Genomic DNA, 27835 nt, shown 5'->3' with positions numbered 1-27835 from the left:
TTTTTCATTGTTTTCAGATGAATTCTTGTAATTTTGGCTGATAAGAACTGATACTCTAACAAAGAATATTACTGTATCCCGCAACTGTAGAGTAATACTGCACCAATAAAACACAAGTGAGAGAAAAAAGAAAAAGAAAACTTTTTCTGCAAAGGAAATGTGCCATTTACTACAACAAAACACCGTGTGCACACAAGCATCTGCCAACGGCAGAATGTATCATAGACCTTAGGACGAAGACTTATGCAGTACTTTACAACAAACTGCTTCCGATGAGCGTGACGTCACAACTGTTTCCATTAGGTTTGTTTCAGCAGTTGCCAGCAGGATCATGTGCATGTGCAGTTGAGTCATCTTCTGGCATGTATGGCATTATACCATAATGAAGAACCAAACATGCAAACATGAGATAGTACAGTACTGGTGCTCAAAGAAAATTTACATCCTGAAAACAACACTGGAAAGTGTAATATCAGATTGGGGCCTACTTCATTGTGAATCTGGACGTACGAATAAGAATATGCATTCAAGCCGAAGGTTTATGAAATTCCGATGCTCTTGGAGTATGCTCTGATGGGCTATTTCTTTTATGACTTAATGTAAGATCTCTTAATGTTTTATACGTATGAACATGTGGGCTTCTTATGTCATTGTAGCTGGGCACATGCATTAACACCTGTTTTCTGGCGCTTTCTGGCAACTGCTGAAACGAACCTATTTCTAACAGGTCTCGAGAAAATATTACAAATGGTGATTTGAAAAGTGTTATTTTCTTTCCTTTTACACAAAATTAATTATGTTATGTGTGAGAATGCACAATGAATTTTCTTAAGTCACATAGCATTTGACTCGCATTTGAAACTTAACACCACAGTCTAATGTGATACTGTGCTTAGCACTTTGAGGACCAGCCACTTACAAGAATTGCGAGCTGAGAAGACAAAAGACAAGATATTTATGTCATTATTTTAATTTTTACAGGCACATTTTTGTGGTGTATTTTGAAGCGTAATGCACGCAAAAAAAAAAAAAAAAAGCTGTTGGTTGGCTGCATCACATGTCCTATGTTCTGAATATCTGCTGTCATCAGATGGCGAGATCACATGACATGATTTATGACTGGCTTACAAGAGATCATCATAATCTGGATTTCAGTGCTTCGAAAACTAAAGAGCTGTGTTTGGTGGAATTTGAATTTATAGTTTCGTAAATTATTATTATTATTATTATTATTATTATTATTATTATTATTATTATTATTATTATTTTTTTTTTTTTTTTTTTTTTTTTTTTTTTTTTTTTTTTTTTTTTTTTTTTTTTTGCTGGGTTTCGTTTTCTAAAGCGCCGGGAAGTTCTGTGCTGGTGTATAAAACATTAACCATTCAAAGGATCAATAAGTTTTAGAGTTAACCCGGAAAAAGTGTATTTTTACCCAGGAAAAACGTATTTGTAACTGCAAAACCTGGGGAAAAGCCAGAAAATTTTTACTTTATCCATATATACCCTGGTGTCCATACCATCCCAAGTACAGTGTCGTTGCATTAACTGTTTTGTACGAACAGTCCCCCAGTGTCCTTGGTGAAGTAACAGCAACACTTCTTTTTGCAGATCTTTAGGGATCAACACACCTGACTGTCCACTGTCATTATGAACAATAATCACACTTTTCTGTTTAACAACGCTATGTCAGTGTGCAAAGTATTGGCGCACTACAGAATTCTTTATGCTGCGCAATGAGTGAGGCCAAGATGTTCAAATGTATTTTAGCAAAATGTTTAAATCTGAATCAGCTTCCATGGCCTGGGCAATTTTCCTGTAAGTCACAGGAAAGGATAGAAGAAATTCAGAATCCTGAGCATTGATGTGACAACAAGATGCAGCAGAAATGTCAAAGTCTGTATCAGGGCCAATCAGAAGACATGAAAGTGTGTCTGCATTACCATGTTGAGCTGTCTTTGCAATTTTTGGGCAGTTTGTACAGGAACCGGCTTCATAGGATGAAACAAGGACTGCAGTGGCTTGTGATCCATTACGAAGTAGAATTTTCTCCCAAAAAAGTAGTGGTGGAACTTGGTGACGTCATACACAATAGCCAGTGACTTTTTTTCAATTTGTGAATAGTTACACTGAGCTGTAGAGAACACTTCTTGATGCGAAAGCAATAGGCCTGTCTTTATCACCAAACCTGTGTGAAAGCACTGCGCCACTTCCGTAAGAAGAAGCATCAACTTGCAACACAACTGGTTTGTCAGGATCAAAGTGAACCAAGCATCAGTCACTGAGCAATGCATCTTTAAGTTTTTGAAAAGCTTCTTGGTACTCATTCCTTGAAACAAAGAGGACATTCTTGCAATGCAAGTGATGCAATGAAACCAATTTGTGCAGCATTTGGTATGAGCCCATATAATAGTTCATTTCCCTAAAAGTGGCTGCAATTCTGTGACATTGCAAAGAACTGGGAGGTCGCGGATGACTAGCAAATGTGACTAAGAGGATGTACTCGTTGACTGTTCATAATGTGACCAAGACACTACAACTCAGTTTTTAAAAAAATCACACTTGTCCAGTCTACACTTTTGTCCTGCATCAGATATCACACGAAACAAAGTGCACAGTTTTTCAATGTGCTCTTCAGGTGTACGATCTGCTACTACAGTATCGTCCAAATAGTTTGAACAGTTTGGTACTTGAGCAGTCAGCTGTTCCAAATACCATTGGAAAATGACGGGTGCAGAAGCACTGCCAAAAGGCAAATGCAAGTATTTAAACAAGCCCGAATGAGTGTTCACAATACACATGGTTTGAGATTATACATCTAGTGGTATTTGAAGGTGTGCATTGCGCAAATCAATGTTTGCAAAGTAGCGATCATTGCCTAATCTGTCCATGAGACCCTCTGGGTGCGACAATGGATAAGTATCAATCACAATTTGTGTGTTGACTGTAGACTTAAAATCAACATAGAGGTGAATGGGAGCTGAAGGTTTGGGGAGCAAAACCAGAAGACATGCCCACTGACTAGCTTGTATGGGTGCAATATCTCCGCTATCTTGCAATTCTTTAAGTTCAGCAGTGACTGTCCCGAAGGGTAATGCAATGGAAACAGTTTGACGCTGCAAAGTTCCAGCTGAGCATTGTCTTTCTTAGTAATATGTGTAACATTATTGTTAGCCTTACCTAAACCTTGAAAAAATAGTTCAGGGAATTCTTTCAGCAAGCTATCTACACTGTCTTGAATTTAAAAACCAACCAAATCAAGACCAAATATGTTCTCACAATCGCGTGATTGTAGCACAGTGAAAGTTACAGTTCGTGTATGATGGATGGCAGGCCAAGTACCTTTTCCAAGAACTCAAATGGCTCATCCATTATAAGCCTTCAAGTGCGTGCTAATTTTAGACAGGTGTGGGGAGCCTAACAGTTCATATATGTTACAATTCAGCATTGTAACAGAGGCACCCATGTCCAAGTGAAATTTTACACGTTTCTCACTAATATGCAAACGAACAAAAAGTTTGTGGGACTGGCGTAGCACTGAAGAAACTGTTTGCTTGCTAGTTTTGCTAATGTCTGCAGCAGGCTTTTAATACACTGCTTTGATTACATGGGAGTTGTGACTAGATGTCTATGAGTGGGCAGAATTCTTATGTTTGTTCCATTGCAAACATACAGATTGTACGTGACCTTTCTTGCTACAAACATAACACTGTGCTTGTCTGGATAGGCAATCCTGGTGTTTGTGCCATGAATAGCAATGAGGGAATGACTTAATTCAGTTCATGTGGTGTTGCACACCTGAGCTGTTCCTCCCTAATGGGCCGGTCGCAAGCAAGTGATGACTCCACCCAACAAAGTCGTGGCTTCTCAAATGTATTGGCCGAAATGATACCTGAATCATACTAATCTAGTATTTCCACTACGCGCTAAAATGATTAATCTAACTCTTTCAAAATCTGTTCTCTAAGTTTGACATCATTTACATTGTACATGATTGCATCGTGCAACATTACATCTGAATATAAAGCACCACAAGCACATTTGAATATGCATTTCCTTGTCATACTTGCAAATCTGTTACCCACTCATGAAAGAAAGAATTGGTATCTAGCTGCCACCACATACATTTGTTGGTCATAATAGCTAGTTAAAGAATCTACAACATGATCATAGCAAAAGTTCACTCAGAGTGGTGTGAGGGAACAGAGGCGAAAAACTGTACCTGGTATGTTGTGAGCAATGGTGTGGGCTTCATACTATTGCAACCACTCGATCCATCCCTCTTCTTTTTCATTACACTAGCAAAAAGGCTGAATGGCACTCGGAGCTGCAGTTGTTGCTTCTGGCGCTGTGTGAGTGCCTTGAATCACCAGGAGCTGCTGTACTGTATTACTAGTGCTGAGATCTGCTGCATCTGAAACTGAAACATCTGTGTTAGCTGTGTTGCAGCTGAGGTGCATGAGCAGGGGGTGGGAGAGGTGGGTTGCTCATTTTGGAATAGGCAAATGCAAAAAACAGACGAGACAAGCAATAAAAATAAGCACACAAGCAAAGAAAATTTCTGCAGCGCCCACTTGAAAACGCAGAATAGAAAAAACACTATAAGGCACACTGTTAAAACACGTAAAAACACCATTGCAAAGAAAAGACAAGGTAGAATTAAGGTTCCAGCAAAACACACACCCCACGACAAAAGAAAATATTACAGTCCGTGGCAGCTTACGGCTCAGGGTTTGACTCGTCACCAAATATTACGTCCAGCCTTGTCATCAAATATGGAGTTTCTAGGAATCCTTCTTACTAAGTTCGCTACAGAAACATTCAACAGGGTGTATATGACCTGGGGCAACCAGGAGATACGGGAAAAACTGAGGAATTTTTTCATCTAGGAGAAAACTGGGAATTTTTTTCATCCAGGAGAAAACTGGGAACTTTTTAGAATTCTGGGAACTTCTCATTGTTTTATTTTACAGTTAATTTTTTTGTAATTTAGACTGGTAAGAACCAGTACTGTAACAAAGGATATTACTGTATCTCGCTACTGCAGAATAATACTGCAGCAGTAAAACATGAACGAGGGGGGTGGGGGGGGATGTGTTTATTCATAATAAAAGCAAGTGGATTGCAAATTAGGTGTATTGTCCTTTTTATTATGTAGTTAGATAGCTAGTAGTAGTCCATGCTTTTCAAGTTTGAAAATTTTGTAACAATCTTTATTATATCTGTGGGTGCAAAAGGGTCCCAGTGAAATTCATGTCCTTTAGGTGGCTGATCAGCAAGTATATCAATTGCTGGTATGTCTGACTGTTCAATTTTTTTTTATTTTAATTTATTTACTATATTTATTGAGCTCTTCTGGCTCAAGTAGAACATCTTGTGTTTGGGTAAAAGTATGTTCTTGTTTTATAATATCCCAAACAGCCTTGCACTTGTTTGGGGCTCCTTCTACACAGTTTTCACAGGCAGCTTGTTTGGTTAAGGTTGGCTTTGTAATGTTTTTTTAGATTTCAGGTAGTCTTTATAATAAGTATCATTTTGTTCTGCCCCAAGTTTGCCATTGTTTTTGTGTTTTCTATAGTGAGAGCTTAAGATTTTCGTGTCTAACAAGTGGACTACACATAAATTTTTAAATGAGAAATGGAATCCAATTCTATCAACTAGTTTAAAAGTTTCTGAAATGTTCAAATTTGATGGTAATAAACTATACATGATATTTTTGCAACATTTGATTACTGTAATTTTTGTTAAATGTTTGTAACTGGGTTAAGGTATTGGTGCAATAATATAAACATACGAGGGCAGTTCAATAAGTAATGCAACACTTTTTTTTTCTCGGCCAATTTTGGTTGAAAAAACCGGAAATTTCTTGTGGAATATTTTCAAACATTCCTGCTTCGTCTCGTATAGTTTCATTGACTTCCGACAGGTGGCAGCGCTGTACGGAGCTGTTAAAATGGCGTCTGTAATGGATGTGCGTTGCAAACAACGGGCAGTGATCGAGTTTCTTTTGGCGGAAAACCAGGGCATCTCAGATATTCATAGGCGCTTGCAGAATGTCTACGGTGATCTGGCAGTGGACAAAAGCACGGTGAGTCGTTGGGCAAAGCGTGTGTCATCATCGCCGCAAGGTCAAGCAAGACTGTCTGATTTCCCGCGTGCGGGCCGGCCGTGCACGGCTGTGACTCCTGCAATGGCGAAGCGTGCGAACACACTCGTTCGAGATGATCGACGGATCACCATCAAACAACTCGGTGCTCAACTTGACATCTCTGTTGGTAGTGCTGTCACAATTGTTCACCAGTTGGGATATTCAAAGGTTTGTTCCCGCTGGGTCCCTCGTTGTCTAACCAAACACCATAAAGAGCAAAGGAGAACCATCTGTGCGGAATTGCTTGCTCGTCATGTGGCTGAGGGTGACAATTTCTTGTCAAAGATTGTTACAGGCGATGAAACATGGGTTCATCACTTCGAACCTGAAACAAAACGGCAATCAATGGAGTGGCGCCACACCCACTCCCCTACCAAGAAAAAGTTTAAAGCCATACCCTCAGCCGGTAAAGTCATGGTTACAGTCTTCTGGGACGCTGAAGGGGTTATTCTGTTCGATGTCCTTCCCCATGGTCAAACGATCAACTCTGAAGTGTATTGTGCTACTCTTCAGAAATTGAAGAAACGACTTCAGCGTGTTCGTAGGCACAAAAATCTGAACGAACTTCTCCTTCTTCATGACAACGCAAGACCTCACACAAGTCTTCGCACCCGAGAGGAGCTCACAAAACTTCAGTGGACTGTTCTTCCTCATGCACCCTACAGCCCCGATCTCGCACCGTCGGATTTCCATATGTTTGGCCCAATGAAGGACGCAATCCGTGGGAGGCACTACGCGGATGATGAAGAAGTTATTTATGCAGTACGACGTTGGCTCCGACATCGACCAGTGGAATGGTACCGTGCAGGCATACAGGCCCTCATTTCAAGGTGGCGTAAGGCCGTAGCATTGAATGGAGATTACGTTGAAAAATAGTGTTGTGTAGCTAAAAGATTGGGGAATAACCTGGTGTATTTCAATGCTGAATAAAACAACCCCTGTTTCAGAAAAAAAATGTGTTGCATTACTTATTGAACTGCCCTCGTATTACTGTCTTCCATTATAATTTCATTTTGTAATTAAAATAATTTATTTCATGCTACTGTAATATTATGTACCAGTAAGAATTCCATGGCATTAATAGACATGAGTATTTTTGAAGCCTTTTCAGAAACTTTGTGACAGCTACCATCATTGTGTTGCAAGTGTTGCAAAATATTGTGATTTTGAAATCTTTAGTGACAGACACCTATGTTTCACTATGGCCACATACAACAGTTGTATTCACTCAAATTTGCAGATAGTACAGTTTCTACATACATCTAGAAATTTTAAAATCTCTGTCACTGTTAGTGAACCTTCCCCACAACTGCCATGTACTGAGATGTGCATGTCGTTGACCACGTAAGGTCTTCAACGAAGAAAGAGTTGAGAAGGAATTAATAAGCAGTCTATCAGCTAACAGAATCAGGATGCTATGGTGATCAACAACACACCAGTGCATCCATAATTTTTGTATCAATTTTATTTTGAGGTGGTTGTAAATTCAGTCATGATGCAAAGTATTAAAACTTTTTTGGGGGCAAAGAAATTTCTTGGTAATGATTTCTAATAAGCTGAGAAATCAAAACAAATTTTAGCTGCTGTCGTTTTGAGAAGGTCTAATAATTTACTCAAAATGGTTACAACTGGCATAAACTCTCAAGTCTTAAACTGGCATGTTCTTGCTCTTGGTTTTCATTTGTTTTCTGACAACTCCCGCGTGTTGACAAGTTTGTGATCCCAGGCTCAAAGTCAGTGTTGTGTTATGTAATTAATACTGTTTTGTTTCAGTGAATGGTACACTGTGATGCATTTTTAAATAGATCTTTAGGAGAGCAAATGAATTACCAAATAAAAATACAGGGTGTCATTTAAAAAAGTCATACCACTGTTCATATCTTTGTAAAAAACAAAGCTACAATGAAGGCAATCATGCTGATTCATGTCCCCCTGATGGCTAAAGAACAATTGCTTGAAACATTTTGTAATTTGCATCTGGACAAACATTTATTTAGGGTGGTAAAGATAAATGGGACACCCTGTATAACCCACTCATAGTCCTAGCCGTTTACATGCTTGCTCAATTTATTGTAACTTTTCTCCTTTCGAGTGAAATTACCTAATGACTAAATTTTAATTTATTAACATTAAATGTGTCTTAAATCATTACTACTTCTGAAAGACAATTAGTTCTGAATTCTTATTTATTATATATGTTTTGCCCCCCTTACAAAAGGATTTCAGTGTAATTTATAAAATATTAGAAAATTATGAAATATCCATCCCCTATATTACATGCTAAATATCTTCTTTTTTTCACCTAATTTATTTTACTTCATACATCATAATGAAGGATGAATGAGACTGCAAAGTTCACTGGAAGCCTTTGAGGGAATTGCATCTTATATTCTCCTCCTCCCTCCCTCCCTCCCTCCCTCCCTCCCTTCCTCCCTCCCTCCCTCCCTCCCTCCCTCTCTCTCTCTCTTTCAGAATCAGTTGTGCATATTCACAGATAGTCTCTAGAACAGTCTAGAGCAAGCTGTACAAGTACTGTCCCATGTGGCACAGGTCCCTGCAAATGCTCATTGGCTTACCTGTGGACAACGCGTTCTGTGTATATGTGAGTCACTTGTTCACATCTGCGTGAGGACACTCGGCTGGCATGGCACCATCATGTAGCTGGCTGGCTGCCACGTGCACCAGGCTGCCTGCATGCAGCCACTTGAACCTTCTCTGCAGTTTTTTTACATTGTGTTCCCCATATTGACCATCTGAGTTAGAAAGTATTTCCATACCTTAAACTGTGCAACCTTTTGAGTGATACATTTCCTAAGGGATAAGTGCCTCTTTGTGAACTCTACTCAGGGTTTGAACACTTACTGTTCTTAATGTGTTGCTCATCAACATATACATCTGTGTACATACTCCACAAGCCACTATACAGGATTTGGCGGATGGTGCCTTATACCACTACTAGTCATTCTGTTTCATGTTCCACTCACAAATTGAATGATGGAAAACGATTGTCCATATGGCTATGCGCACTGTAGTAGAGAGGGACTGCACGTTGGGAAGCTGTTGCAGCGCTGCTTCGCGCCCATTTGTAGGGGGTCCAGGGAGTGACGCGGCAGCAGGCAGGCTCGCTTGACTAGGTGGCCGACAAACGCGCAAGCCGGCCGATCTGCTAGCTTTCGCAAACGATTTGAAAGAAACTACTTAGCAGAGAAAAAATTGATCCTCACACATCTCGTAGCTTTATTCGTCAGTTTCATGATGAACTAATTTCTTGTATCTTGTCTTCATGGTCCTTACATGAAATGTAATTTGGTAGCAGTTGAACGTTCTGCAGTCAACCATAATATAATACCATAACATTTTCTAAATTTTCACAATAACGTTTCACAAAAAGAATAACTAGTTCCCTCGAGTGACTCCCACTTGATTTCATTAAGCATTTCTATAATGTTCATGTGTTGGTCGACCTACTGATAAAAAATCTAGCAGTGTGCCTCTGAATTGCTCCGATGCCTTCCTTTAAGCTGGCTTAATGGTGATCCCAAATGCTCAAGCAGCATTCAGAAATAGAATACACTAATGTTTCATGTGCATTATCCTTTATAGGTGAGCAACATTTCCTTAGAATTCTCCCAGTAAACCAAAGTCAACCATTCGCCTTCCCAACTACCAATCTTAAATGCTCATTCTGTTTCGTATTACTATCAGTGTCAAGCCTAAATATTTTTCATGACTGTGTCAAGCAGCACACCACCATTACTGTATTCAAACATTAAAGGTTTGTTTTTCTTACTCATCTTTGTTAACTTACAGCTTTTTACATTTAGAGGAAGCTGCTATTTATCATATCAAATGGAGATTCTTCCAGTCATCTAACAATGATAATTTCCCATGCACTACATCATCAGTAGACAACCACAGATTTCTGCTCTCCCTGTCCAACAGATAATTTATTTTATGGTGGATAAGAGTAGTCCTATCACACTTCCCTGTGACATTGCTGACAGTGCCCTTGTGTCAGAAGAAAAAACATCTTCAAGGACAACACACTGGGTACTAGTTCTGAAGAAATCTTCAAGTCACTCATTTATATGGGAACCTATTCTGCATGCTCAGACTTTTATTAACAGCATGTAGTGGGCACCTTGTCAAACACTTCCTGGGAATCGAAATATGGTTGTGCCTGTTGCCAATGATCTGCAGCTTGGCTGATATTGTGCGAGAAAGAGGCAAGCTGAGCTTTGCATGAGTGATGCTTTATAAAACCATGCTCATTAGTAGACCGAAGCTTTTCTGTCTCAAAGAAATTTATTACATTCAAACTTACAATACGCTAAAGGATCCTGCAGCAAACTGATGTTAGGAATATTGGCCTCAAACTTTGTGGGTCTGTTATTTTACCCTTCTTATACATGGGAGTCACCTGCACTTTTTTGCAGTTGTTTAGAACTTTGCACTGCCATGAAATTTATGGTAATTGCAAACTAATTAAGCGGCCAGTGCCAAAGAGCACTTTCTGTAAAACCGAATTGCAATTCCATCCTGGCTTGCTGATTAACTTACTATCAGCTCTTTCAGTTGCTTCTCAACACCAGGGATTCCTATTTCCACGTCCTCCATACAGTGTTATGTCTGTATAATCCTCGTACGTAAATTATTTTTAAAGCATGAAATTTAAAACTTCAGGTTTTCTTCTGTTGTCTTCCATTGCTACAACAGACTGGTTGATGAGTGACTGAATAGAAGCCTTTTATTTGCCTAGTGATTTTTCATAAGACCGGAGTGCTTCCTCCCGAACTATGCATGCAGCTTGCTCATTTTTCATAAATCACAAATTTTTCTTATTATAAAAGTAAAACTGTTCACACATACCAAATTAGTGTGTTCTCTGAACTGTTCAAATTTTGTCTATGTCAAAGATTATCTAATTTCAGTTTGCCAACAATTTGGCCCATATATGAGCCTCCCATTGAAAATCTTCCTCCCACTTCCAAAATCAAGTAACAGTTGATTCTGCTCCTTAACTTGACTGCTTGTTGTCTGCTTTTCCTGTATCAGACTAGAAACAGAGCAGTGTTTATAGGATTGAATTCACTTTGGGAAAGAAGGAAAGGAAGCGGGGGGAGGGGGGGCATATCGTTTTCCATCCTTGGTGATCTAAGTAATGAGTGAAAGGCCTGAGAGGGGGTCTAGACCTCATTTTGTCATGTCCTGATACGAGGAATAATCTACCCATTACCCTTCTTATCCTTCCCACAGTGATATTCTGCCACCTTCTGAACCTATGCTGTAGTCATGTCCATCCCTACTCCACACCTCCTCCCAGCCCATTGCTTCATGGCTCATATCGCTCCAGTAGATCCAAATGCAAGTCTTGTCCCATACATCCTCCCACCTACAGTTCAGTTGCAGGTGTCTCCTATCCCATCAGAGGGAGGGCTACCTGTGAAAGCAGTCATGGATCTACGACCTAAACTGCAACCACTGCACTGTTTTCTAAATGGGCATGACAACTAAAAACTTGCCTGTTCATGTCAATGACCATTGACAAACTGTGCCCACTTTAATGACTGCTTCACAGTTTGCGCCATCTCCTACAAACACCAGCTTTTCTTAATTGAGCGGGTGGGAACCCTCCCTGCAATGTAATCCTACATCCCTGCAACTCACATAGCTTTGACCTTCACTAGTCACTGTCCTTCACCTACCTATCTCCTTCCCTGCTCATACTCTAGCACTAAACAACATTAGGTTTCACCAACATACCTACAAGTCTTTCCCCCCCTTCTCTGCTTCTCCCCTTCCCATTTCCCTCTTCTCTCCTTCTCTACCCTCCTCCCACCACCTCCCCACATCTGATATCAAACCTCCCAATGTCCCCATCTCCTCCCTGCATGTTCACACAAACAGCAGTACACCTCCCCCCACCCCTACCCTGCTATCCCTCCCAACCCCACCCTCCTGCATACCCCCACCACCCACACAAGATTGCTTCTCTCATGAGGTACTGTTGCTGTCCACAGTTGGGCCACACTGGCCAGCGGCAGTGGTAATGCATGAGAGAGTTGTGCTTTGTAAGTATATATATTTTCTCTGTTTCAGGAGGAGACCTTTTGGCCGAAAGCTAAAATGTATAGCATCTTTTCAGTGTGCCTGTGTGCAACACAATGTCTCCTCTGTATAGTGAGTAGCAGTCTATCCTTTCCATATCCTTTCCATAATACGGTCATTATTCCATCCTGGACTTACCATTATTTGATTTTTTTTCTGTATAAAATTTCATCCATTATATAGTGTTAACAATCAGTATCAAAAAATTTTATTTTTAATTACAAAATTAATTTTTGATCTAACATTTATACGTAATCTTGACTTAATGTTGGACATTATTCATCTGTCATTTCTAGGATAAGCAATTTAGAAAAGGAATTTCAGAAACTTGTGACATACTGATTTTTCTGGAATTTTCTATGAAAGTAAATTTAAGTAAAATTATGAACTGGAAGCCACAAACAAGCCTACCATTTCATAAAGTAATTATAAAGTCATATCCAAGTGGACACAAGATTGAACATGTTAGCACTTGTCTACAAAATATGCATTTTATGCACTAACAGTGTATCTCAATGATCACCAGCCCAGGCATTGATAATTTTATAAAATTGTTTCCTGGTTTGCCTTTTTACAAGACCCAGAAGTGAAGTTACACTCTGCCTTCTAAAAGATTCTTTACATCTACAGATGACTGGTTTTGTAGTAACACTGTTCACGTTACGTCGCACTTCACTTAGCGTAGACCGGGACTGTGTCCTAGGCATGCCCGATGTTGACTGACTGCGCTCAGCCTGTCCTGCCGGAGTTGTTGTTGTTGTTGTTCTTGTTGTTACGCCGGCAGAGGGCGCGTCCGAATTCTCGCGTGCCCTCTGGTGGACGGGACTCTACTTGCGGCAACTACCGTCCATGACGCGCCGTGCCAATGTGCGCCTCCCGCGATCTTTCTGGTGGCTACTACACTCCTCCTCCTTCGGGGGGTGAAGCCACTGTGATCCACTGCGTCGGAAGGTGGAGCGTCGGGCAGGAGCGATGACCGCCACATCCATGGGATGGCCGGAGTCGAGGGAATCTGCCAACCCTCAAGCCGGAACCTTCGAATACGGCTGGAAGTGACCCACACGAAGAGGCCCCCGTCGTCCCACAACCGGAGCCCGGGACAGAACGGGCGACAAGCTGTCGAACTCTGGATCCTGTTCCACCTCAGGAGGGGCAAGACCCAGTGGCGGGGACGAAGGGGAAGGGACGACCACAGGGGAACTAGCCCCCTGCGAAACCGGGCCGGCTCTCGCTGGGGCAGCGCGAATGACGGCGATGCCGGTGCTGGAGCCACTGGAGGCTGCCAAGGCTGAGAACCATCACAGTGCGGCAGAGTCACAGCGGGGAGAGGAGGTAACGTCCCCTGTGAAACCAATACAGGTGCCGGCAATGGGGAAGCCGGTGTCCGAGAGGTCGGAGGGTGGGTGCCCGAATGTGGACGTAGCTGATTTTGGTGACGACGTACCACCCGGTCCCCCACCTGCAAGGTATAGAGCCGGCGGCCATGTCGGTGCAGGACCACCGCCGGTATCCAACGTGGATTGCGACTAAACCCACGGGCCCAGACTGACATACCCAGTGGAAAGCCAGGGACTCCGTTTTGGGAAGACTGGCGAGGACCAGGCTGGAGGAGGTGCAGCAGAGTCCTAGGTTGACGGCCATGGAGGAGCTCTGCGGGGCTGCAGTCTCCCATTGGTGTGGTCCGGTATGCCGTCAAGAAAAACGTCAATGCTTCCTCTGCAGGAAATTCGTGCACATACTTTTTCATCTGCGTCTTAAAGGTGCGCACCATGCGCTCAGCTTCCCCATTCGATTGTGGATGGAAGGGGGGAGAGCAAACGTGCCGAATACCGAAGCGCCTACAAAAATCCTGGAAGGTCTGCGAAAGAAACTGCGGTCCATTGTCCGAGACCAGGGTGATTGACAGACCTTCCACAGAAAAGATTTTTGCTAGTGCCTGGATTGCAACGTCTGAAGTGGTTGAGGAACCACATATGGGAATCGGGAATAAGCATCAATGACAATGAGCCAAAAGCCATTGAGAAACGGCCCCGCAAAATCGATGTGAACACGTTCCCACGCCTGGGTTGCCGGCGGCCATGAAGAGAACGCTGCCCTGGGAGATGCTTGTTGGCTCGCACACTGGGAACAGGCGGCCACCAAGTGCTCAATTTCTCTGTCAATACCGGGCCAGTACACATGTCTGCGAGCCAAGGTTTTAGTACGGGAAACACCCCAGTGCCCCGCATGTAATAACTTGAGGACCTCCCGTCGTAAACTTGCAGGAACAACCACGCGAGGAGCTGTACCATCGGTAGCCAGAAGGAGAACTCCTTCCAAGACCGAGAGACGGTCTCGTAGAAGAAAATAATTACGAAGAGGGTCCGAGGCCCGGCCCGGAGGGCGGGACGACCACCCCTGCTGAATGAGGCGAACTACTTGCCGGAGAACTGGGTCAGCCGCCGTTTCCCTGGCGACTCGAGAACTAGTGATCGGGAAGCCATCAACCGCCTGGCGGGACGCCACATCCAAATGAAAACACATAATCTCCTCTCGATCAAATGTAGGGCCCGGGCCCACCGGAAGACGGGAAAGAGCGTCGGCGTTGGCATGCTGGCCTGTAGGGCGAAAACGAATGTCATAATGGTACTTAGAGAGGAACAAGGCCCAGCGCTGTAGTCTGTGGGCCGCCCTATCCGGAATCTGAGAGGCGGGGCCAAATAACGATATTAACGGCTTATGGTCAGTGATTAACTGAAACTTCGCGCCATACAAGAAAGGGTGAAACTTGGTAACAGCGTAGACAATGGCCAAAGCCTCTTTTTCCACCTGGGAGTAATGGGCCTGCGCGGGACTAAGCGTTTTCGACGCAAACGCCAGTGGTTGCTCGGAACCATCTGCGTTGCAATGGGCCAGGACCGCCCCCACCCCATACTGCGAAGCATCCGTAGTCAGGACCAACGGCTTATGGGGATCAAAAGTAGCCAAACAAGGGGCTGACGTGAGGAGGCCCTTCAACGAGGTGAACGCTCGCTCGCATGCAGGCGACCAATCAAAAGGAACACCCTTGTGCAGAAGGCAGTACAGGGGGTGGGCTATAGTGGAAGCCCTGGGAATGAACCGGTGGTAATAGGCTATCTTGCCTAAAAAAGCTTGTAACTCCTTCAGTGATGTGGGCCGAGGAAGGTTGACGATACCTTGGACCAAACTTCCTAGTGGCTGGATGCCGTGCCGAGAGATGGTGTAGCCCACATACTCAATGGACGGTTGGAAGAAGGTTGACTTATGCAGGTTGCAACGCAAGCCCACAGACCTGAATTTGAGAAAGAGGGTGCGAAGGTTGTGCAAGTGGTCCGTCGTGCTGCGGCCCGTGACAATTATGGCATCCAGGTAATTAATACAATGAGGGATTGTCGACGTGACATGCTCAAGATAACGCTGGAATATCGCCGGGGCACTGGATATTCCAAAAGCCAACCGCTGGTATTGGTAAAGGCCAAACGGGGTGTTGACGACTGCCAGCCGTTTGGAGTCCTCATCAAGTGGTATCTGATGATAAGCCTCTGACAGATCGATTTTCGAAAAATAGTGGCCTCCCGCCACGGCGGAGAACAATTCATCAGCACGAGGCAAAGGATAGGTGTCCACCACCAATTGGGAATTAATGGTGGCCTTAAAATCGCCACAAAGACGTAATTTTCCGGAGGGCTTCTTGACAATAACGAGGGGCGAAGCCCACTCACTGGAAGAAATGGGAAGAACGACCCCTAGGGCTGTCAGCCGGTCTAGCTCTTCCTTTAGAGAGCCAAGGGGATCTGCCTCGCGCGTACAAAACGCGGGCGAGCCGACGCCTTCAACGTTAAGTGAGCTTCAAAATCTGAAACACGCCCCAGGCCCTCCTCAAAAATATCTGGAAAGTCTGAGATCAAAGATTCCAATGAGTGATAGGGAACGTCTTCGGAGACCAACTGTATGGAGTCAGCGATAGAAAAACCGAAAGCTTGAAAGGCATCCAGGCCAAAAAGGTTAGCGGAGCTCGCATCACTGACAACAATAAAATTAATAGGCCGAGTGACTGATTTGTAAGTCACGTCGGTAGTGAATTGACCCAGTAGGGGAATGAACTGTTTACCATAACCGCGTAGAAGCCGGTAAACTGGCGCCAACGGGGGCGATCCAAGGTCGGAATACGTTTGTGCATTCAACAACGAAACTGCCGCGCCCGTATCTACTTGCAGTTGTAACCGGCGCGACCGAACTGACACCTCGATAAAGAGTTTGCGTGCCGATGCGTCGGGAGCCTGGCCCGATGAAACTTCCTGAATGTCAACGTCCACGTCCTCTGTACTTGCTTCCTTCGATTCTTTTGAGGCTGAGCGGCAAACTTTAGCAATGTGACCGTTTTTATTACATTTGCGACAAACGGCCCAACGCTGGGGGCACTTCGACCGATCGTGATGTATATAGCACGACGCACAGGACGGCAACAGGGGCCGGCGGCCGGAATTCTGTTTACGCGCCGCGCGGGAGCGGCCGTAACGGCCGGATTGTACCGCTCGCACGTCGTCCACCCCGGACACAGTGGACGCGGCCGCGCCGCCCTGAACCTCCGCGACGTCGCACCACGCTTCCAGCTGTTGACCTGCTGCGTGAGAGACTTCATACGATTGAGCAATGGACAGGACTTCTTCGAGGGAAGGGTCTTCTAACTGCAGGGCCCGTTGCCGGACCTCCCTATCCGGGGCCGAACGAACAATGACGTCGCGTACCATAACATGGGCATACGACTCCCGCGAGTGCTCCGTGACAAAATGACACTTGCGACTAAGACCGTGCAGGGTTGCGGCCCACGCCCGGTAAGACGGATGGGGCTGTTTCTTGCATTGATAGAACTCGACCCTAGCCGCCACAACATGCGTGCGGCGGCAATAATATGAAGACAGCAATGAACACAATGCGTCAAAAGACAAGGACGAGGGTTCCTGCAAAGGCGCTAGCTGCCGCAAAACTTGATAACAGTGAGGGAGATATCCAAGACAAGAAGAGAGCACGACATACCTCCGCATCGGCAACATGAAACGCCTGGAAATGCTGCCGAAGGCGATGTTCATATGCATCCCAATCCTCCGCAGTCTCATCATACGGGGGAAAGGGAGGAGGAAACGGCGCCGGAGCAGACAGCATGGAGAGCAACGCCGGAAGCACTTGTTTCATGGTGGCCATGAGCTCCGTCTGCTGCGCAACCAAAACCCGCACCAAATCCTCCATGCCGTGGAGAAACTGCGAAACCGGAACAACGACGCAACACATGAAAGAACGACCCTACTCGTCGCCAATTGTGTAGTAACACTGTTCACGTTACGTCGCACTTCACTTAGCGTAGACCGGGACTGTGTCCTAGGCATGCCCGATGTTGACTGACTGCGCTCAGCCTGTCCTGCCGGAGTTGTTGTTGTTGTTGTTGTTCTTGTTGTTACGCCGGCAGAGGGCGCGTCCGAATTCTCGCGTGCCCTCTGGTGGACGGGACTCTACTTGCGGCAACTACCGTCCATGACGCGCCGTGCCAATGTGCGCCTCCCGCGATCTTTCTGGTGGCTACTACAGGTTTCATCTGAGTATAGAACAGGGAAGGAATTAGCGCAACCAAATATCATATTCTACGCAAGATACTAGATGAGAATGAAATTGATTTAGTATCCATCCAGGAAACTCACGTGGAAACGATTTCCTTAGTGCTACATACATAAGGTTTATGGTGTAGCCATGTACATTCAGTAACATATAGGAAAGGCCCACACTCTATTTACCAGCACCACGAATAGTATCCACAAAGTCACTGTCAAAATTGGTGAAATAACTACTGTGAATGTCTATAAATCACCAGAAACCATGTGGCCAGCACATGTTCTAAACTCTAATGACGACCATATGGTGTACTTGGGAGACTTCAGCAGTCATCATAGACTATGAAAATACAAATATAATAATGTAAATTGGAACATGCTGGTTGATTGATCTGAAGAACACAATCTCCATCTTGTTTCTGACACTAAAGATTGGTGTACATTCCATTCTGGTACCTGGAGAACAGATTACAACCCTGATTTATGTTTTGTTTCCCCTGATGACAATGGCCTGCCGTTACCAGCATCAAGGGGCTTACAAAACACTTGTTCGACCTATACTTGAGTATTGCTCATCAGTGTGGGATCCGTACCAGGTCGGGTTGACAGAGGAGATAAGAGAAGATCCAAAGAAGAGTGGCGCGTTTCGTCACAGGGTTATTTGGTAAGCTTGATAGTGTTACGAAGATGTTTAACAAAGTCAAGTGGCAGACTCTGCAAGAGAGGCACTCTGCATCGCGGTGTAGCTTGCTATCCAAGTTTCGAGGGGGTGTGTTTCTGGATGAGGTATCGAATATATTGCTTCCCCCTACTTATACCTCCCAAGGAGATCACAAATGTAAAATTAGAGAGATTCAAGCACGCACGGAGGCTGTCCAGCAGTCATTCTTCCCGCTAACCATATGCGACTGGAACAGGAAAGGGAGGTAATTACAATGGCACGTAAAGTGCCCTCCGCCACGCACCGTTGGGTGGCTTGTGGAGTATAAATGTAGATAGATGTAGAAGGGAAGTCCTGGGCAGCAGCCAACATCATCCAGCGCTTCTTGAATTAGGTACAAACATACCTGTCATGAGAATTTCCCAGACCTAGATGGAACTTTTACAAAAGCCGACTAGTCTCCAGTTTCTGAAATTCGGACCAATATATATAATGGATCCCCTCAACAAGCACAAACTATAAGAGGTTCATTGGGGCTAAGCTATTCGCAACAAAGAAATATACCCCAAGAGGCTTCCGAAAGGAATGTATACCTGGATGGATGAAAAAGTGTAAAACTCAGTACAAACAGTTTTGCGACAACAATGACTGTGAAGTAGGTGACGAACTTCTGTACAGCATAAATGCAGCCCATCATAAGCAACAGAACAGACCAGTTGAGGCCTTAGACTTCCACACGTCAAACAGGGAAGCCTGGTCCAAGCTAAGAAAACTTGGAGGTGCCAAAAATAACATTGTGGTCATCTCTAGAACTCCATAACAACAAATTTGCAAACGGGTAAATAAAGATTGAAGGGAAACAGCTGTCTCATAACAAAAGTCCATGTTATGTAGCGATCATTCTTGACAGGTCGCTCAGCTTCAAAGAGCATTTGCTGAAAACTGCCACTAAGATAATGCTAATGAGCATAAGGCATTGGTGGCCGGGAGACCCCTCGCGGGGCGGTTCGGTCGCTGCTCCACAAGTTCTTTAACACCACTACAGTGACTTGCGAGTGAATGAGGATGAAATGATGATGAAAGACACACAACACCCAGTCATCTCGATACAGAGAAAATCCCTAACCCCGCTGGGAATCAAACCCGGGACCCCGTGCACGGGAAGCGAGAACGCTACCGCAAGACCACAAGCTGCAGACGCCACTAAGATGAAATCAAGAAACAAGATCTTGAGAACTTTGTGTGTTGACATGGGGATCATCAGCTCCAACACCAAGGACATCTGCTGTTGAACTGGTTTACCCTGTGATAGAATATTGTGCAGCAGCCTGGACCAACAGTCCATACAGCAGACTCATCTATACAGAGCTCAACCAGACTATGCTCATCACCACAGGAATAATTAGAAATACTTCAATTTTATGGGTGTCTCTTCTCAGTCCTATAGCTTTTTGCACTGTGAAGCTGCTCTCAAGCGATCAGAGTTTACAGAAATAGCTGTTGGTCGTTACCACACTGTACACGAGAACATTCCTGTACTCAGCAAAAACAGATTTTGCTCCTGTGTCCCGCCTCTACATGGTGCAAATTCTCTGATGGACAATGGAACAACAACAGCAGACTGATGAGTAAAAATATGACAGAACAATGCTGCCCCAAAACACCTGAAGGTGCCCTACATGACCGATGGACAGAAATATGGCAGAACAATGTTACCCCAGAATAGCTGAAGGTGCCCACTGCCCTTCGTCTCGACCAGACCACAATGGTTTGAAGAGCATTGTGAGATCTGGTCTGCACTCAATAGATTAAGAACAAATAGAGGAAAATGTGCTGATTCAATGTACAAATGAGGAATAATACCATCTCCCAGAAGGGACTGTGGTGCAGAATGACAAACTGTTCAGCATTTAATACATACATGCCCAAATCAGTCCTTTTCTGGTGATCCGCAGGAGTTCCTCTTAACTTTTTAAGACACTAGTTGTGTATGTTCAGCAATTACACATAAGCCTGACAAACACACACACACACACACACACACACACACACACACACACACACACTGATTTAAGACTCACACAAACATGGCCACTGTCATCTGTGGGGAGCAAGACCTGACGTGAATGCATGTGTGCATTTAATCGATGTCTTGTGAAGTACTTAGTCGAGTAGCTCATAACATCTAGCAGTCTATTTTCATTGTGCCTGTCTACCACGTCGTGCCTCGTATATGTGGTAGAAATCTGTCCATTTGACACACTGTTGTTTTCCCATCTCAGATTTTCAATTGTTTGACAGAATCAAGAAATGGAAAGATAACAAGGTAACATTGGTATAACGATTCAAGAGCTGATATCAGGATGTAATAATACACATAAGGTGCAAGACAACCATTTATTTCACATTACTATACAGGGTGTATATGACCTGGGAGATCCGGGATATTTTTAGAATTACGGGAATTTTTCATTGTTTTAGTTTTCAGTTAAATTTTTGTAATTTTGACTGGTAAGAACCAACACTCTAACAAAGGATACTACTGTATCCCGCTACTGCAGAATAATACTTCAACAATAAAACATAAACGAGAGAAAAAACGAAAATAACTTAAATTGCAAAGGAAATGCGCCATATACAACAACGACACACAGTGCTCATGCAAGCGTCTGCCAATTGAAAATATGTCAAAGTCTTTAGGAAGACTATGCAGTGCTTCATAACAACAGATTGCCTCCAATGAGCATGAAGTCGCAACTGTTTACATTCGATTTGTTTTAGCGGTTACGCGCGGGCTCATGCACATATGCAGTTGAGTCACGTTTGAGTTGTAGATTCTCCCGCTTCTGGCGACAGGAATGTGGCTGTTGGCTGTGCAAGCTGTCGCAGCAAGCAGCTGGATGCTACCGGGAAAATGTTGATGTTGTGGTCTTCAGTCCTGAGACTGGTTTGATGCAACTCTCCATGCTACTCTATCCTGTGCAAGCTTCTTCATCTCCCAGTACATACTGCAGCCTACATCCTTCTGAATCTGCTTAGTGTATTCATCTCTTGATCTCCCTCTACGATTTTTACCCTCCACGCTGCCCTCCAGTACCAAATTGGTGATCCCTTGATGCCTCAGAACATGTCCTACCAACTGATCCCTTCTTCTAGTCAAGTTGTGCCACAAACTCCTCTTCTCCCCAATTCTGTTCAATACCTCCTCATTAGTTATGTGATCTACCCATCTAATCTTCAGCATTCTTCTGTAGCACCACATTTCGAAAGCGTCTATTCTCTTCTTGTCCAAACTAGTTATCGTCTATGTTTCACTTCCATACATGGCTACACTCCATACAAATACTTTCAGAAACAACTTCCTGCCACTTAAATCAATACTCGATGTTAACAAATTTCTCTTCTTCAGAAACGCTTTCCTTTCCATTGCCAGTCTACATTTTATATCCTCTCTACTTCGACCATCATCAGTTATTTTGCTCCCCAAATAACAAAACTCCTTTACTGCTTTAAGTGTCTCATTTCCTAATCTAATTCCCTCAGCATCACCCGACTTAATTCGACTACATTCCATTATCCTCGTTTTGCTTTTGTTGATGTTCATCTTATACCCTCCTTTCAAGACACTGTCCATTCTGTTCAACTGCTTTCCAAGTCCTTTGCTGTCTCCGACAGAATTACAATGTCATCGGCAAACCTCCAAAGTTTTTATTTCTTCTCCATGGATTTTAATACCTACTCCGAACTTTTCTTTTGTTTCCTTTACTGCTTGCTCAATATACAGATTGAGTAGCATCGGGGAGAGGCTACAACCCTATCTCATTCCCTTCCCAATCACTGCTTCCCTTGCATGTCCCTCAACTCTTATAACTGCCATCTGGTTTCTGTACAAATTGTAAACAGCCTTTCGCTCCCTTTACTTTACCCCTGCCACCTTTAGAATTTGGAAGAGAGTATTCCAGTCAACATTGTCAAAAGCGTTCTCTAAGTCTACAAATGCTAGAAATGTAGGTTTGTCTTTCCTTAATCTATCTTCTAAGATGAATCGTAGGGTCAGTATTGCCTCACGTGTTCCAACATTTCTACAGAATCCAAACTGATCTTCCCCGAGGTCGGCTTCTACCAGTTTTTCCATTCGTCTGTAAAGAATTCACATTACTATTTGGCAGCTGTGACTTATTAAACTGATAGTTCAGTAATTTTCACGTCTGTCAACACCTGCTTTCTTTGGAATTGCAATTATTATATTCTTCTTGAAGTCTGAGGGAATTTCGCCTGTCTCATACATCTTGCTCACCAGATGGTAGAGTTTTGTTTGGCCTGGCTCTCTCAAGGCTGTCAGTAGTTCTAATGGAATGTTGTCTACTCCCGGGGCCTTGTTTCGACTTAGGTCTTTCAGTGCTCTGACAAACTCTTCACGCAGTATCATATCTCCCATTTCATCTTCATCTACCTTCTCTTCCATTTCCATAATATTGTTGTCAAGAACATCGCCCCTGTATAGACCCTCTATATACTCCTTCTACCTTTCTGCTTTCCCTTCTTTGCTTAGAACTGGGTTTCCATCTGAGCTCTTGATATTCATACAAGTGGATCTCTTTTCTCCAAAGGTCTCTTTAATTTTCCTGTAGGCAGTACAGTGAGATAAGCCTCTACATCCTTACATTTGTCCTCTAGCATCCCTGGTTAGCCATTTTGCACTTCCTGTTGATCTCATTTTTGAGACGTTTTTATTCCTTTTTGCCCATTCTTCTTCTACTGTATTTCTTTCCCACGTTCCTGTCAATTGTTCCCTTATGCTCTCCCTGAAACTTTGTACAACCTCTGGTTCTTTCAGTTTATCCAGGTCCCATCTCCTTAAATTCCCACCTTTTCGCAGTTTCTTCAGATTTAATCTACAGTTCATACCCAATAGATTGTGGTCAGAGTCCACATCTGCCCTTGGAAAAGCCTTACAATTTAAAACCTGGTTCCTAAATCTTTGTCTTACCATTGTATAATCTATCTGAAACCTTGTAGTATCTCCAGGGTTCTTCCATGTATACAACCTTCTTTCATGATTCTTGAATCAAGTGTTAGCTATGATTAAGTTACGCTCTGTGCAAAATTCTACCAGGTGGCTTCCTCTTTCATTTCTTAGCCCCAATCCATATTCACCTACTACGTTTCCTTCTCTTCCTTTTCCTACTCTCGAATTCCAGTCACCCATGACTATTAAATTTTCGTCTCCCTTCACTACCTGAATAATTTCTTTTATCTCATCATACATTTCATCAATTTCTTTTATCTCATCATACATTTCATCAATTTCTTCATCATCTGCAGATCTAGTTGGCATATAAACTTGTACTACTATAGTAGGCGTGGGCTTTGTGTCTATCACCGAGCGAGGTGGCGCAGTGGTTAGACACTGGACTCGCATTCGGGAGGACGACGGTTCAATCCCACGTCCGGCCATCCTGATTTAGGTTTTCCGTGATTTCCCTAAATCGCTCCAGGCAAATGCCGGGATGGTTCCTTTCAAAGGGCACGGCCGACTTCCTTCCCCGTCCTTCCCTAATCCGATGAGACCGATGACCTCGCTGTCTGGTCTCCTTCCCCGAACCAACCATCCAACCAACCAACCTTCGTGTCTATCTTGGCCACAATAATGCGTTCACTATGCTGTTTGTAGTAGCTTACCCACACTCCTATTTTTTTGTTCATTATGAAACCTACTCCTGCATTACCCCTATTTGATTTTGTATTTATAACCCTGTATACACCTGACCAAAAGTCTTGTTCCTCCTGCCACCGAACTTCACTAATTCCCACTATATCTAATTTTAACCTATCCATTTCCCTTTTTAAATTTTCTATCCTACCTGCCCGATTGAGGGATCTGACATTCCATGCTCCAATCCGTAGAATGCCAGTTTTCTTTCTCCTGATAACGACGTCCTCTTGAGTAGTCCCCGCCCGGAGATCTGAATGGGGGACTATTTTACCCCCAGAATATTTTACCCAAGAGGACGCCATCATCATTTAATCATACAGTAAAGCTGCATGGCCTATGGAAAAATTACGGCCGTAGTTTTCCTTTGCTTGCAGCCCTTCGCAGTACCACAACAGCAAGGCCGTTTTGGTTGGTGTTATAGGGCCAGATCAGTCAATCATCCAGACTGTTGCCCCCTGCAACTACTGAAGAGGCTGCTCCCCCTCTTCAGGAATCACACGTTTGTCTGGCCTCTCAACAGATACCTCTCCGTTGTGGTTGCACCTACGGTACAGCTATCTGTATCGTTGAGGCACGCAAACCTCCCCACCAACGGCAAGGTCCATGGTTCATTGGGGGGGTACCGGGAAAAGGGGCTGCCAAATTCATATTCTCGAGGGAAAATAAATTTGTTTCACAAAGCACCTAGCATTCTGCGTACATTTGCCTATTGATTATTCATATGATTTTGAAAAGCTTGCCTGATGGTTTTTGAATATTTCTGAACACATTTTAAGTTGATTTCTGAATGAATCATAAGTTAACTTTCGAATGCATGCATAGCGTACGTGATGCCTCTGTCAGGAGAAGCCTCGTCACATCTATAAATAAACTTTCAGCAGACAAAAGGGGACGGGGCTATAGCTGAGGGAGTAAAGCCGAACGGACGAATGCCAATCGCTGTCTGATTATGTGGTTGATTGGGTTTGCGAATGATTCAGAATTGTTATAATTACTAGCGAAATCCATAGATTCAGACTACCAGAATGGAAATAAACGACTGACAGGAATAACAGGTGAGAAAGATTACGTATTATCTTCTCGGTGTATCCAAGAAAATGAGATTTTGACAGAAAATTTTTGGCCAGATCGCTACACTAGTAAGGACCTGTAGTACAGTCCCCGGCTAGCAGACGTGTAAGTTGTATTCTGGAAGTAACGCTGAAAAGTGTTGTTCGAACACGCAATAACACCTAACCGGAAAATAAATGCGGGATAACTAAACCTGTGATTTTGGCAGGGTTAGTGAAGTTAATCGCCGAACACATTTTGACAGTGGCAGCAATAGCTACAGAATTGGTAATGACAAGCTTGTTTGTTAGAACGAGGAAGGAGGAGAAATGGGGACATGACACAAATTATGGAAGAATACGACGATTCTAAATTTATATAAAAATTTCGTAGTACTACTTTTCGATCATATGCTAGAGAAGCTGGTGCGTATGAATGAAATGTGAAACTGTTTCCTAACATTAAGCTTTTTGCTTGTAGTAGGCCTAATAGGCATTTGATATTGGTACTTATTGGATTATATTCTGTCGTGTTATAAAAATGGCCATATGTGCCAAAACAGTCTCGTTTATTTGGTGTGTTACAAAATTGCTGCCATATTAGAAAGGCCTATTTTGTTTTATCTACCAGACAGTGACAAAATAGACGTAATCAGATCGAGAAACCACACCAGTATTGGGTATTAACAGCTTTTTCAGTATTAGATAACGACATTTCGATTTTTCATGTTTGACGAACTTTGATGAGGTAATAGATTCTGTCGCAGAAAGGAAAGCACGCCATGTAAAGTTGTAGCAAGATTAGGGAGAAAAAAATGCTAGGAGCTAAGGTTTGAAGAAATGTGTAATTTCTTGCTTATCTCTTGTTAGTATTGGTTTTATATATCCTATATTTAATTGTATGTCACACAGAACAGCAAGTTATTATCTAGTAGGAAATAAAGAGTTCATATTTTCCGAAGAGTTCTTGTTCACTCGATTACAGATAATCCCATCCGCTATTAATTGCGAGATTTTTTTAAAGAGAGGCAGGCTGTCAAACCGGCCGACTGGGAGCAGGACATTTCAATTTCCACTCTCCTGAATATAGTTTGTGGTAGAAAAATGCTTTATGAAGAGGCGTGGGACTGCACTTTCGCATACTTAAGACCAAATAATATGTCTTACATTTCCTCGAATACATATGTTTTATGTTTCAGACTTTTCAGAAAGATGTGCGCTTCAAGATGAACATATTTTGAAAATTCGGTGATGAGACTTACCAAACAAAAGCGCTGGCAGGTCGATAGACACACAAACATACACACAAAATTCTAGCTTTCACAACCAACGGTTGCCTCGTCAGGAAAGAGGGAAGGAGAGGGAAAGACAAAAGGATTTGGGTTTTAAGGGAGAGGGTAACCACCAAGAGTGTCTTTCCGCCATCCACCTAACCTTCGTAACCTCTTAGTTCATCCCTATGAAATCCCCAAACCACCTTCCCTACCCTCTGGCTCCTACCCCTGTAAAACCTGTCCCATGCACCCTCCCACCACCACCTATTCCAGTCCTGTAACCCAGAAGGTGTACACGATCAAAGGCAGAGCCACGTGTGAAAGCACCCACGTGATTTACCAACTGACCTGCCTACACTGTGAAGCGTTCTATGTGGGAATGACCAGCAACAAACTGTCCATTCGCATGAATGGACACAGGCAGACAGTGTTTGTTGGTAATGAGGATCACCCTGTGGCTAAACATGCCTTGGTGCACGGCCAGCACATTTTGGCACAGTGTTACACCGTCCGGGTTATCTGGATACTTCCCACTAACACCAACCTGTCAGAACTCCGGAGATGGGAACTTGCCCTTCAGCATATCCTCTCTTCTCGCTATCCGCCAGGCCTCAATCTCCGCTAATTTCTAATTTCAATTTGCCGCCGCTCATACCTCACCTGTCTTTCAACATCATCTTTGCCTCTGTACTTCCGCCCCGACTGACATCTCTGCCCAAACTCTTTGCCTTTACAAATGTCTGCTTGTGTCTGTGTATATGCAGATGGATATGTGTGTGTGTGTGCGAGTGTATACCTGTCCTTTTTTCCCCCTAAGGTAAGTCTTTCCGCTCCCGGGATTGGAATGACTCCTTACCCTCTCCCTTAAAACCCAAATCCTTTTGTCTTTCCCTCTCCTTCCCTCTTTCCTGACGAGGCAACCATTGGTTGCGAAAGCTAGAATTTTGTGTGTTTGTTTGTGTGTCTATCGACCTGCCAGCGCTTTTGTTTGGTAAGTCTCATCATCTTTCTTTTTAGATATATTTTTCCCACGTGGAATGTTTCTCTCTCTCTCTCTCTCTCTCTCTCTCTCTCTCTCTCTCTCTCTATATATATATATATATATATATATATATATATATATATACCCGGTTCGCAAACGTAGATCCGGGGCTGATGCGCAGAGCAGTCTGAGCTATAGTGGGTAGTCTCCACATGACCCATGTTTACATTTAGTGATTTTGCTGTTTCCTCTTCGTTTACTCTCACGTCAAATGAAACCAAAACGGATATCTGTGGC

General features: G+C 43.4%; 1 protein-coding gene and 1 long non-coding RNA gene across 2 annotated transcripts in view; one reads left to right on the top strand and one right to left on the bottom strand.

The window, feature by feature from the left end:
• The window catches only part of LOC126188970 (uncharacterized), a 296440-nt gene that overhangs the window by 193286 nt on the left and 75319 nt on the right, over nt 1-27835 (top strand). The window lies entirely within an intron of this gene.
• The window catches only part of LOC126188972 (uncharacterized), a 55199-nt gene that overhangs the window by 1278 nt on the left and 26086 nt on the right, over nt 1-27835 (bottom strand). Inside the window, exon 2 of the long non-coding RNA XR_007537889.1 lies at nt 4220-4417. This is a non-coding gene — a long non-coding RNA (uncharacterized LOC126188972). The remainder of the gene's footprint in view (nt 1-4219; nt 4418-27835) is intronic.

The sequence above is a fragment of the Schistocerca cancellata genome, chromosome 5 (assembly GCF_023864275.1).
Source record: "Schistocerca cancellata isolate TAMUIC-IGC-003103 chromosome 5, iqSchCanc2.1, whole genome shotgun sequence".
Taxonomy (NCBI): Eukaryota; Metazoa; Arthropoda; class Insecta; order Orthoptera; family Acrididae; genus Schistocerca; species Schistocerca cancellata.
Note: the sequence above shows the minus strand (reverse complement) of the source record. Positions and strands in the feature narration are given on the sequence as shown.